Raw genomic sequence first — 15,310 nt, 5'->3', positions numbered from 1 at the left:
TGCTTTCTTTATTCTTTCTTGCTATGCTTCTTGCGTTACTGTTTGTGAAACGGATTTCCCAAATTACAACAGATAGAAATTACTTAAAAAAGTATGAATTAAATGGAATTTTTTTTTCTCTTTTTGATAAAAAAATATACCCACTTAGGTATATCTTATGTACAAAAAAATATTTCCAACAAACTTGAGGTCTTGAAGGGTAGGTAAGGATCCACCAATGAATTTCCTCTAATAGGTACTCGATCACTGAAAAAGTTTTCTCCCATAGAGGTTGCTCAAATTCAACCTTTAGGTGCCAGGAAATTTCCCTATAAAGGAACGACAACCATATTAGACTAATTTGTCAAAAAAAGGATTTGAATCCTATACCAAGTTTCGCTTAAACATGTTATAGAGATATGCTTAAGCTATATATTTTGCCCCCAATGATCTATTTCATCGCGCCTGGGCCAGTGTAAGAAAGTATGAACTAAACAAATTGAAGAGGACAAGATGGTGGAACACACACGACATTATAGATAAGTTAAAAACTAAAAAGAATAGGTCCTATAATACTTACAGGAACAAACATTAATATTGGAATTGATACGTACTTTCTATGTTAAATGCGCTTGTTTTCATATTTAAATAATTGATACTCTTGTGGTCATGAGGGATCGATTAGCTGGATACAGTAATGTTGGAATTTTGAAACAAAATCAAAACTTTTTGTTTCGATTGGACGATGATTCCACCCCTTTTTAGTTTTGTCTATTTTGCACCAAGCATTAGGTATTTTCGTCGAAAGAGGAAATTTGGGAGAGCATTTTTGATGAGACGGTCGAACATCATCTTCGGTGTGACAGTAGTATTATAACTATGTATTCCGAAAAGTATATAGTTATAATATTAAAGTTATTTTTTTTTCCTCAGCATTACACATGCCAGCCAATGTATCATCCTTTAATTGGTGGGATGGATGTATTGTAAAACTTTCCGAAATTTTGGGGAGCATCATGTGTAAACTTTGTCTTTTAATTTGTAAATAAACTCTGGAAAGGGCACAATTGAATTTGTCGTAACGGAGGACAGATTTTTTACGTATTTTTTAAAATACTGCACCAATAAAAGCATAACATCTAAAATCACATAAAAATACAATATTGTAAATAACTTTAAATGTCTTATGTTATATGGAAGTTTTGATAGAGATTAAATAAAACTAGATACTTTTTTTCAATCAACCAATATGTGATTTTCACGTAATTTGTTAATCATGGGGTAGTATGTATTGTGCGTTTTAAGGACGCTTTGATAAAATCACATATTGATATGAGGTTATGATGATTTCCTGAGATATAAAATCAGTGTTGTAAAACCCGACCCGACCCGGCCGGGTCGACCCGGGACCCGGCGACCCGGTCATCAGATCGGTTCGGGTCAAGCATTGGACCGCTCAAGCATAGACCCGGTCAAACTCGGTCAAAACCCGGATAAAACCGGCCAAACCCGGTCAAAATCGGTGACCCAGTGACCCGGACGGGTCATGATTTAAATAATAAAAAAAACAAATAACCAAAATTATTTCTTCTTGTCAGAAAAATGTAGAACTCATTTTAAATTATTTTTGTAATTTTATTTGCTAATATAACAATGACCTCCAAGTAGGGGTGTAAATGGGCTGGGCCGGGCTTTGGCCTTCGTGGCCCAAGCCTACATCAAAAAAAAATCAGCCTATCTGGCATACTGGCCTATTAAAGACTTTATTTGTAGGCCAAGCCCGGCCCATTTTTTAAAATAAGAAAGTCTGACATGGCCTACAGGCCTTGTAGGCCTCTCACTGTAGATACTAAGCAAAAAAAATAATTGTATAGAGCAAAGAAAGTATCATTCATGCATGCGCTAGTACTTCTCATAAGAAAAAAATGACAAACAAGAAAGAGTCAACATAATACAGCTCTATAATGTATATCATAGAGGAATAGAGTCAAAGAAATGGGAAAACTAAGAAATATACAATTACTGGATGCTGAAATAAAGTCTACAAGAGAATATCATTCATCTAAAAATCTTTAAACCACCATCAAGACAAGGGAAAGAAGAGTATTATTGAAAGATCTTCATCAGTAACATCATAATCCAGCAAGGTACCCATTGCTCCATGGTATTAAGCTGCAACATCATGTAAAATTTGGAGACATTAGACAAGTTTTCCTTTCATAAAATAAAATAGCACAAAAAGTAAGAGATATTGGTATTTGGTACTTTGCGTCTTTGCCACATAAAATAAATATTATTTTATTATTTTATTTTAATAAATTAAATAGGCCAGCCTAGGAGGCTGTAGTTCGGGCTTGACAAAATTGGCCTATGGCCTATTTGTTAAAAAAGTTTTTTTGTAAGCCTAAGCCTACTCTACTTTTCTGAAAGGCCGGGCCTGGCCGAGCTCAATGTAGGCCGGGTCGTAGGCTGGGCTGGGCCAGCCTGACCCATTTACACCCCTACCTCCAATTTCAACTTCCAATACTGAAACAATTTGCGGAATAATAAATTAAGAGATTATGACATATGTCGTTTTTAATGTAATTGAATTTGAAAAATATGAGTTCAATGTCATTGAGAAGTATGTTTATAGGGATTCTGAGTTGCAAGTTAAATTGACATAGAAATAGTATACATTTTTTTTTATGCTTCATATTTTTCAGCTTATTTAATGAACCTTGTTTAATTTATTTTAGATATGAAGAATATAATTGAATTTATATGTTCATATTTATATATATTTTTATATATCTATATAGATCCGGGTCAACCGGTCCGACCAGTGACCTAATGACCCAGTACCCCGACCGGGTCGATGCCCGGGCCGGGTTTAATAACACTGTATAAAACTAGCTAAAGGAGTGAGTTTTGAAAAATCAGTGAGGAAGAAAATTAATATATACAAAAACAAAGAATATACTTTAAGTTGAGTAGGAACAATATTCTCCTTTTATTCATTGCTTCACTTAAAAAAAAAGAATCTTGCGTTTGAGCTGTGGCTGCGAACCTTCCTGAGCAATTCTTCTATTGACTTGAGTTGACCTTCTTTCTACTTTACCCCTTCTTCCCTCCTTCCTTTGTCACTATCTTCTTCTTCTTCAGGTTCTTGTTTTCCACCTCCTCTTAATCTACTTTCCTTCTTCAGTAATAAACTATATATCTCCCTTGAATTTACCTCTTCATATATCATCTTTAGTTCGTTCTACTACACCTCAATCATGAACCCAACCACCAGTTGAATATAAATCTGAGTAATTTCCCATACAATCCTGAAATATTTCATTTTTAATTTTGACCAAACTACATTATTGATATTATTGGTCATCTCTGTGCAGGGAAGTGTTAAGTGTAGGAGGAAAAGTTCCTATTCAAACTTGTATTTGCAGGTATGTTCCTTAACATTTTGTTCATTGGGTTTAAAACTCAACCGTAAGTTTGCATGCAAGAATATATTATTTACGATATTTAGTCAAAAGATGAGGGTTAAAAAAAAACACTTGCAATTGGTTCATATGTACGCCGTCAATCCAAACTTTTTTTTGCTCCAGCTAAAATCTCATTCCTGTTTTGGACCGCCGTCATAGTCCAATGTTATGGATTCACCTTTAGAGACCATTAAGTGTCACTCTCTCCTCTACATAATACAAATGGATAGATTTTGTAGCGAAGAATTATGTTATATTGATATAAGAATAATAAATTTTATATTTAATTTTAATCATTAATTTTTCTTTTTTCGTTTTTGCTGTCTCCGGTTAACTGTGTTATTTTATTTTGAGTAAACACCAATTTTGGTTCCTGGCAATATCTACGAAATCCTTTTTAGTCCCTGACAATAAAAAATACCAAATTGGTCCCTAACAATATGAGAAAAGGGCCACGTTAGTGACGGAGAAGTTGACATAAGGACTAACGTGGCCCTTTTTTCATAATTTTAGGGACCAATTTGGTCCTTTTTTATTGTCAAGGACTAAAAAAGATTTCGTAGATATTGCCAGAGACCAAAAATGGCGTTTACTCTTTTATTTTTATTCGCCCAAAGAAATCTTCAAGAAATTTATTTTATTTTTTTGCATGTGTAATTATTTATGTATTTATTTTATCTCTCTATATTTAACAGATTATTTTCCCTTAATAACATACTGGTCCCTAGTCTGGCAACTATTTATCTGTTTCGTAGGATGTACAGGAAATGTTTCCGTTCAAACATCATAAAATTAAACTACTTTTTAGTTAGTGACGTGAAATTGTAAATATTTCTATATTTCTATACAAAACATGATGAAGCAATGATTGCGGCTCATTATTTTAAGAAAGTATCTTACTTATCTATTATTTAATGGTCATAAAAACTATTTCAATGATATTATTTTTAATTAAGGGTTAATAACTGTTGTTCTAAGATGTGAACATCATCAGTTAAGGGACAAAAAAATTTTAAAGAATTTTTTTTTTAATGTGGCGAGAATGTTTTTTTTTTTTAAAAGTGATAAATTTTTTTCTAAATATAAAAAAAAATTAATTACATCTGATACACTAAAAATTTGTCCCCAATTAAAATGTACAATCCATAGTAAGGTTGATTGTTGCTTTATATATCTCTTTAATGATCTTGATATGAAAGAATCAATTCTTCTGTTAAGGACAGTGCGAATAGTAGGTTTTCATTATGCATGATTTTATTTTTTAGAGTTCAATCATTTACATAAACATGTGTGATACCGAAAGCGTATGGAAAAAATAGCTAAACAGAAAGTTAGAATTTCATAACAAAATTCAGTCTCTACAATAAGAGTTATAAACACTTTTTTATAGACTAATTACAAATTGATTCAAAATTCAAAATCTAAAATCATAACAATAAGGAAATTTTTTAAAATAAATATAACAATAATTAGCTTAAAAATAAATAATTAATTATAAATAAATCATTTAAAACACATACCAAATTTTAGATCTCAAATAATGTCAAATATGTTGCTTTCTTTCTCTTGTCAAACAAATCACAATCATATTTATTGCTTCATTTGGACTTGGAATTGATTGTAATTTGTTATATTTCAAATTACTATATTTTTTAAACAATTGAGCTATACTTATTGGGCCACAATTTTAGTGGACTCTAAGCTTCTTGAATCAATGGTTGGGTTGGGCTATGTGTAATGGGCCAATTGTAAGTGCATCATTTTCCCTTGCTAGGAAAATATTTGTCATCGAATATTCTTCATCTTCACCAATATCAATCTCTTTAGGTAAAAACTCAATGAAGAATTCTTCCTCTATTAGATCTTCAACATCAAATTACCCTTCAGATTTATCATAGATTGGATTATCATCATAAACTGAATTTTCATCATAAGATGGATAACCATCAAAATATCGAGATGTTGATTTACATTCGATATTTTGAAAAGAAGAATGATTTCCAAGTCGTACTTCTCAATTCTGTACCTGATTTAGAATTCTCAAAGGGTTAATGTCCTCCTATTCGTTATCAAATCGCCCTCTAATTTAATTCCTTTTTTGGATTGAATGCCCAACTTTGATAGCGTAATTCGTCGCTTCAAATCTTGGATTTTCATGCTCTGCACCTCCATTCAAAATTTGAATTTTCTCGGCATGTGCTCGCATTAGTCGTCGCTCCAAATCTTTAATTTTCTTTCTTTTTTCCTGCACAATTAGTTGCTCCAAAACTTGGATTTTCTTGGCCAACACTTGCTCAAGTTGTTGCTTCAAATCCTGGATCTGCCTTTCGAGTCATTTTCTATGTCATGCTTTAGGAATGAATCCACGTCTCTTAGTGCCTTCATGACATCGCCATCGATGACCTCTACGATTATGTTCAGCCATTGGTTGAAGGCAATCTAGTGCTCTGATATCAAATGATGCCGAAAGCGTATAAAAAATGGCTAAACAGAAAGATAGGATACGACAAAAGAGTAACCTTCTAGATCTCAATTTTTAACTATCAAAATAACAAAATTCAACTCCTACAATAGGGGTCATAAGAACCCTTTTATAGACTAATTACAAATTGATTCAAAATTCAAAATCTTAAATCTTAAACATAAGGAAAATTTCTAAAATAAATATAATGGTAATTAACTTCTAAAAGTAAATAAACAATTACAATTAAATCATTTAAAACATGTCCCAAATTTTATATCTTCAATCATTCAAATGTGGTGCTTTCCTTTTCTTTCCAAACAAATCACAATCATATTTGCTGCTTCATTTGCACTTGGATTTGATCATAATTTGTTATATTTCAAATTATTGTTTCTTTTAACAATTGGGCCATACTTACTGGGCCATATTTTTTATTAACTCCAAGCTTCTTGAATTAATGGTGAGTCATGTGCAATGGGAGAACTATAAGTGCATCAATGTGAGGTTGTATTATATAATTCATCACAACTCAATTCCGGGTCTATAATTGGAGTACAAATAGCAATTTAATCTTTCCACAAGTTAGCCTAATAAGCCTAATTTTATCAAAACACATTTAAATTTATAAAGTTTACAGTTAACTTACTTTGTAGAAATAATGGAGTAATTCTTGAATATGAACCTAAAAGTTTTTCAGAAAAATAAAAATATAAAACTTACCAACACAAAATGATATTTGGGCTCACCATTGATAACCAAATAGACTTCCATCATCAAACCAGCAAAGTAGATCATTTAACTCTATAATTATAAATGCAAAAATATATAATTAATATCAGGGTGAGTTGCATTACAACTCATTAAATAAATAATAAAATCTATAACAAGCAAGACGTGACAACATATAAATTTAATACTTAATATAAATGATAAATATGAGAAATTCTCAACTACCAATTTAATTCATAGGTATAATTAAAATTAACATTATACTTAAGATCTCAAAAGACAAAGTTAAAAAGTAAACTTTCAATCCAAATGAATTCATATAATCCAGAAATTCACACTTTATTAAAATAATTTGTATATATATATATATATATATATATGGGGCAGGATATTCTTACACCGGTGTAAGAGTTAGAAGTCTTACACTCAATCTTGACCATTGATCCACTTGTATCCAATGGCGCACATTACTAAAAAATTAGAGCCCTTAGATATAAATGAGATCAACGGACAAGATTAAGAGTGTGACTTACACTGGTGTAAAATGATCCTGACCCTATATATATATATATATATATATATATATATATATATATATATATATATATATATATATATAGAGTTTACATTTCTGCAGCTGTTGTACATGCAGCAATCAAATACTTGCCATATATATATTTGAAAGCATTAAATGCGGGGAATCATAACCATACAAAGGATGAAAGCATTAAATGTGGGAATCATAACTATACACCTGTCGTTGTTGTATGTAAAGCGGCTGCAGAAATGATTTTACCATATATATATATATATATATATATATATATATATATATATATATATATATGAAGTGGAGGGTATACTAAGATAGAATTATAAGATATCAATCATATGCTCTTTTCCTGTAAATATAGTGTGATCATAATACCAGTCTCCCCGCATAAATATATGAATAATAGGCTCCCATATTTAAATAAATAATGGTACACAAAGACTAAAATTTACTATTGTTAGCACTTCGATTCCTCACTAAAATTTACAATAGTCTTTAGCACTAGGATTCTTCACTATGATTTCTTAGGGACCATAATGAGCTTTTTTATTTGCTAGGGACTAAAGGGCGTATCGTGAAATTTGCTGAGGACCAAAAAGGGTATTTACTATAAAATAAAAGAGTTTTATCTTAATTAATGCCAACAATAAATAAATATTATATACATACATATTTATGAAGCCATTCATTAATTTTTTTTATTAAAAACATAGGTTATATCGTCTGATAGCATGATAAATAAAATAAATTTAAGATGAGAGACAAAGAAAAAAATAAAAAAGTAAAAGTGAAGATTAATGTTGACTTAGGGGTAGTAATTTCCAACATGACATGCTAACACAACACAAGATTTTTGTGTTTAGATTGACCGTGGTGCTTGTGTTGACAAAAAATAACATGAAAACAATTTATGTCGTGTTATGTGTCAATCCATTATTAATTTCTTATTAACATGATATTGATGGAAGCAACATTCAAGACATAATTTATTTGTGTGATATTGTGTCAATTCACATAATAATCAGGACACTAAAGGCTGGTGAGTTATTTATGTGATGTCAACTTGCAAAATAAATGTGTTGTGCTTGTGTGGAAGAGCTTGACACCAATCATCTTAATTCGTGTTTAGTAAATTCATATTCTTGTCAAACCTTAACCCTATACGAATACAACTCCCTAATATGAATTACCATCACTAGTTGCACTGTGGCAATAAATCGTGGAATCAACAATATTTTAAAATTTTGATGCAAAAGCTAGATAACCAAAATATCACTACCCTACATTGAAATTATAGCAAACGAAAAAAATGATGAAAACAATTTGTAGTCATATATAGATGAACTTTTTTTTGAAAAAAAACAAAGGCGCAATGCATAACTTTTATAAGATATAATGTATTTAAATTTTACAAATAAATAATTTTTAATATCTTTATTTTTAAAATCCTAATCCCTTAATAATTAATTAGTGATTTTTCCTTGTTTGTAGAATTAATGTATTATGCTTGAATGACTTTGCAAGAAAAGTTGTATGAACATTTCCCCTTGAAACATTATTTTAACGTTAGGATTTATAATATTTTCTATCAAACTCTATAAGCCTTTTTCATAACATAAAGCGCAATATGATATTGTCAAAATTATGCAATATTTGCTAAATAAAAGTGAATTAAGATTCAGATCACCCGCATCTCTTAATGTAATTTTTTTTAATCATAATCAACCAACAAACTAGAGTTAGAATCGCCCATAAATAAGCAGCAAAACTAAAACTAGAACAAAAATTACAAAATTTCTTAATGTAAAATAAAATAGAAAAAAATAAAAAACCAAATAAACTCCCGAAAAATATTGGGTTTTGCTCTAAAGCCTTATTCCAAGGCCCCAGTTAATTATGGGTCCGTTTTAATTAATTGGTCACCAAGGTGCATCAGCGTGCACTTTATATTCTTGTTAACTGTGAATAAATACCTTTTTATGATTATTTTTTGTTTCAATGGGTTATTCTTTTAATAGGAGGCTAGGTCACTAATATTTTTTAAATGAAGATTTTTTTTTTTATTCTACCTGAACATGATTAATGTAGTTATTCTACCTGCACTTTATTCTTTTACTAGGAGGCTAGGTCACTAGACGTCTATGGGGAAAAAAGTTTCTTATTGTTAATTTCATGAAAGATGAATGGGATGAATTAGAAACTATTTTGACTTTTATCACACAACTAGTTAATGTTAAGAAAGATATGCTCAAAAACACCAACTAAATAAATATTGCCAATAAAATAAGCAACGTTGATGCGAATTTTATCAAAAACCAATTATTCTTCATATACCATTGCATATGAAAGTGACTTCCTTCATCTTTTGTCTTAAGGAAGACAAATTTGATAGGATTTAGAAACATATTCGTGGGTCATCCACTATCAAGGAACCACAGGTTCATGGAGTTCGTGTTCAAACACTGCTAATAAACAAGTTTTACCTTACTTTAGGTCTTGATTCTTTAAAGGTTAAAGATTGAAGATAATATCTCAATAACTAATTAGAAATCCAGGAGAGACATTTTTCTTGACAGTGCAAGTATGTGAAATTCTATTGGGACAAGTCGGTCCCTCAAATTAGAGCCGAAGCGAATTCGCAAGTCGGTGTGTCGAGCTCGAAGCTCGGCAATTAGAAGTCAGTCTTTAGTCACCAAATCGGATTTACGCAGCGAAAACAGAAAAAAGCGGTTTTACGCAGAGATAAAGAAGAACGCAGTCAAATCTTAATGTGAAAAAACCTTATTCAATGTGAAGAAGTAAAAACCACGAGACATTAGTTCAAAAAATCTTTCACTATGTCAAAAGAAAGATTACAAAGATGTCAAACTTCCCTAGTTGCACTTGAGGAACAATCAAGCATCACCAAATATGGTGGTAATCTCACACGTCCCTAAAAAGACCACTCTTCAAATTTTTCTCTAGAGGTGCTCTCAAATTATAAGCTCTAAGCTTTCTCAAAATCTAGCTAACCTATTACAAAGGTCTTCAAGTGTATATATAGGAGAGGAAATAACCCTCTATCTTCCTTCTAGAATCTTCCATAATGATGAGATAGTTAATGTGGTTGGATTGTCATGAGCCATGCATCTAATAAATGAGAGTGCATGCCAGTATTAATGGAGGAACACTACCCAACAAATCTCCCTTTTCCGACTTTAATGCGTTGGGTTCAGCAGCAACCTAACACCTTCGCAACAGTCTTCGAATTTCCTTGCCAGTACCGACTTCGTCATTATGTCGAACCAATTGAGGTCAGTGTGCACTTTGGCGAGTTCGAGTTGTCCATCTTACATCATATCCCGGATCCAGGGATACCTCACATCATTGAGTTTAGTGCGGGAGTGATAGGTCAAGTTCTTTGCTACATGAATAACGCTTTAATTATCATACTTTAGCTCGTACTTGTCTTGCTCATGATCGAGTTTAGAGAGAAACTTCTTCATCCACAACAATTCTTTGCAAGCCTTATTCGCGACTATGTCCTCAGCCTCGGTCGTCGAAAGTGCCACACATTTTTGTACTTTTGATTGCTAGGAGATAGCTCCTCCTGCAAAAGTCATCAAGCATCTAGTAGTCGACTTTCTCGTGTCGGTATCTCCCCATAAATCAGCATCCGTGTAGCCTTGTAGCCCGACCTTTCCTTCTCCAAAGAGGAGGCATATATTAGTTCTTCCTCTGAGATACTTGAAATTCTAGTTCACTAATTCCCAGTATTCTTTGTCGGGGTTAGATAGATACCAACTTACCATTCCAATAGCAGATGCCAAGTCAGATCTCGTACATACTATAGTATACATCAAACTTCAGACGATGGACTGGTATGAGATCTTTAGCATCTCGTCTTTGTCTTCATCAGATTTCGAACATTTCTTCTAGCTCAGCTTTCTGTATCCGGCTAAGGGGGTGCTCACTATTTTGGCTTTATGCATGCTAAATCTTTTCAAGATCCTTTCACTGTATTTTTCTTGACTTAGCCATAAGAGCTTTCTAGGTCGGTGTCTTGTGATCTTTATTCCAAGAATCTGCTTTGCAGGGCCGAGGTCCTTCATTGCGAAGGACGAACTGAATGCCTTCTTCAAGGCGGCTATCCTCGATTTTTCTTACCCTACAATAAGCATGTTGTCAACATATAAAAGTAAAATTAGAAAGTCATCGGCTTTATACCTCTTATCAAATACGCAGTGGTCGGCTTCCATCTTCATGAACTTCTGCTTGGTCACAAAGGATTCAAATTTTTTGTACCACTACCAAGGTGCTTGTTTTAAGTCGTATAGGCTCTTCTTCAAACGACAGACCAAGTCTTCTTTTCCTGGAGCTGGGAACCCTTCAGGTTGCTCCATATAAATTTCTTCTTGATGGTTGACGTGAAGGAATGTCGTCTTCACATCCATTTGTTCAACTTTAAGGTGCATTGACGCTGCCATGGCTAACACGGTTCAGACTAAAGTCATTTTCACAACAGGAGAGAATATTTCTTCAAAATCTACTCATTTCTTTTGGTTGCAACCTTTGACCATAATTCAGGCCTTGTATCTCGACTTGTGGCCATTCTCCTCATGTTTAATTTTATAAACTCATTTATTCTTCAGAGATCTTCTTCCTTGAGGTAGCTCTGTCAATTTATACGTTTGATTTTCGTGCAAGGACTTCATCTCGTCCTGCATTGCCTTCTCCCACCCATTCTTCTATGAGCTCGTTATGGCCTCATTATAGCTATATGGTTCTCCATCTTTAGCAACAACAATGTATTCACCTGGTGGGTACCTTGTAGAATGTTGTCTCACTCGTACAGAGTGTCTAGTTTGTACTTCAGGTTGAGAGTCTGACTCAGCATGCTCATCTCAGACCTCAGTATCTCGGACCTCAGCAATTCGATCCTCATCATCTTGGTCTTGTTGGTCATTCACTTTATTTTCTTAATTTTCTCCCCTTCTCTATATCTGGCAATCTCATCATCAGGATTTTAGTACTCAAGGGATTGATGCTAGAGTTCTGATGTAATCTTAAGACCTTAGTGTTTAATGTATGTATTAAGAAAGGAATCACCAAGGGATTGGGGTTTCTGATTAATGTATCTATCAGGGTAGTAAGGGATTACATCTTGATGATAAGTAAAAGGTTGATTAACATCACATAAAAAAGAATTCATCATATGATCAATGTTACATGAGTTTATTGTTGAGGAAAATTGTTTTCTGACTACTTGTTTTATTAAATCTTAATTCATATTTTAGCATTATATTCTGTTACTTCAAATCAATTTTCTGGTGACAAAACACTCATGATTTTTACAAACTCTTGTTTGATTCAAATTAGTTTTCTATGGTTAATTGGTGTTTGAATACAAATCTTTGTGGGAACGATCTTTACTCATCATTTTATTACTTGTACGACTAGTACACTTGCTAGATCCGCAACAAATTTTTACAGAAGGGGCGGTTTCTTCTCTTCCGAAAGCAACCCAGACTTTGGGCTTTGAGATATCATTGATTGTCTCGTTCTCATGAAAGACTAAATATTGGCTTCTCAATATTTTCTTGTTGATTGGTCTCCAAAGTATGAATCCAAATTCACATCTCGGCGAACCGAGGTAAATACATCTTTAGTCTTCGCATCGAGCTTTACCCTTTCGTTTTTATGGATATGCACGAAAGCTCGACATGCAAATACTTTCAACTGATCATAGGTCACTTTTCTACCTGTCCAAACTTCTTCTAGAATTTCTCCTTCAAGTGGTCGTGACGGTGAGAAGGATTAAGTCAATAGCAGTTCTAACAGCTTCTTCCTATAATGAGTTCGACAACCCGACATAGGATAACATATTTTGGACCCTTTCTTCTATAGTCTTGTTCATCCTTTTAGCAACTTCATTTAGCTGAGTTATCTTAGGGGGCGTCTTCTCAAGTCTTATCCCGGTCGCTCTACAATAAGCATCGAACGGGCCGTAGTACTCACCACCATTGTCAGATCGAATCACTTTAAGCTTTTTGTCAGTCTCCCTTTGAACCATTGCATGAAATTATCTAAAGACTTGGAGTACCTGATCTTTGGATTTCAACAAATATACCCACAAATTACAAGAATAGTAATCAATAAAAGAAACAAAATATTGAGCTCCACCAAGGGATCTCTCCAACATGGAGAATACATCGGTATGGACGAAGTCAAGAATATACATGTGTCGTCTGGGCTGATCCGGTCTCACGAAAGAAATCTGGTACTGCTTTCTAGCTAGGCAATGCATGCAGCTCTCCAGCACTTAGCCTCTCATCCCAGTCAATAATCTTTTATTGTTCAAGATCTGATGTCCTTTCTCGCTCATGTAGCAGAGACGCTTGTGCCACAACTCCATGCTAGGTCCATTTTGAATAGAGTTAGCTTCACCACCATTTATCTTTCCTTGCATCACATATAATAAGATGGCAACCTATATTTTTTTTTCACATTGAATTTTATTAGTGAATGAGTTTATAATGATACAAAATTATGAAAAAAGTCATACAATTCATATAATATTTATTTTCTGAATTTATTATCAAAATTATTGGAAAAATAATAAGTGATGCTGAATTTTATTCGTTTATATTTTTTATTTGGTTGTTTCTAAAATTTTATTTTGAATTATTGATGCCTGTTAGTACTCATTGGTACGGGTCTTTTTGAGAGAATTGGAAATGAGTACTTGTAACAAGATGGGGGCCGAACCATTATTGGGCCTAACAGTTTAAGAAAACTATCTTTATAGGTTCAATCTTTGAAAACTTGATGAACGCATCCAATATTATTGAAGGGCAATGCATCTTGAGGCCACCATATTACGATGGCACAAATTACATTGATTGGAAGGAGCGTATGAGGATATTTACACAATCCGTGGACTTCAAACTTTGGCTTGTGATCAAGAATGGACCAAAAATTCCAAAGAAGATAATAGAGGGTAAAGAATTGGAGAAATCTGAAGATGAACTTGATGACGAAGACATGAAAAATATGGAACAAGACGCAAAAGCAAAACATATCTTATACTGTGCCATAAACTCAGATGCTTTTAAAAAAATTTCAGTGTGCAAAACAGCCAAGCAAGTGTGGGACGAGCTTGACAAGTTAAGTGATTCTTTGAATCCAAAATTTGAAATTGATGATTGACATTCTAGTGCATGCACTGTTTATAGTTTTCTAAACTTCATTAAATAATTGAAAATTTGACATACCATGAAATAATTTATTCTTGGGATAAATATGGATTAATAAAAATAAAAAGGAAATCGGTTCTTCATGTGTTGCACTAAATTTGTACAACATTCGTAAATTTCTTCGCTTTGATAGGGAAATGGAAATATTAGTTGTCGACTCAACAACTGCAGAACCACAGCGCGGATTGGCCATTCCATCAGCTCAATATAATTTTCCTGATCTTGGTTTTCTAGCGGAAACAAGTACGCTACTCTCTTTCTCTTTCTCTTTCTCTTTCTCAATCTCGTACTTATTTTGTAAAAGAAAATTAGTTTTATAAACTTACGTAATTAAATATATTTTTCTTAAAAATATTAAGTTCATCATATCCAATAATTAATTACATAAATTTTTGTAATAGTCATTAATCATAATAAATTACAATTGATCTAAGTAATGTTATGGTTATGTCCTGTGCGCACGAGTTAAAATTACAGCCTAAGATTCACGTGACCAATTTTAAATAAAAAGTTAAAATTCAACTTGTTCAATGTAAACACCGAAATCTAGACTTAGGGTGATAACATGTAGGTATCAGTAGGGTGAATCCGCTAAGGCTGGCCCAATGGGTTTAGGCTATGAATATGAAGTGTCCTCCACAGGAGCACTGTTCCAATATTTATACAAATTATACTTGAGATAGGGAACCGTTATCGTTAAGGTGGTGGTGTCTCCTAATGGTTTCTCCATGGATGATCATGGGTAACAGAAAGTGGGGTGAGGATCGAGGGTATAGACCCACTTGTCAGGCTAATGGGCTCAAGCCCAAGATAGAGTACCTTGGGTGCAGGCTTGGGGTCCGTGTCCATGGATTGAAGCCCAATTAAGAAAACTAGCTTTCAT

The sequence above is a fragment of the Gastrolobium bilobum genome, unplaced genomic scaffold, assembly GCF_033153095.1.
Source record: "Gastrolobium bilobum isolate Gb01-03AN ecotype WA unplaced genomic scaffold, APGP_CSIRO_Gbil_v1 utg33904, whole genome shotgun sequence".
NCBI classification, from domain to species: Eukaryota; Viridiplantae; Streptophyta; class Magnoliopsida; order Fabales; family Fabaceae; genus Gastrolobium; species Gastrolobium bilobum.
The sequence above is the reverse complement of the archived record's forward strand: the minus strand, read 5'-3'. Positions refer to the sequence as shown.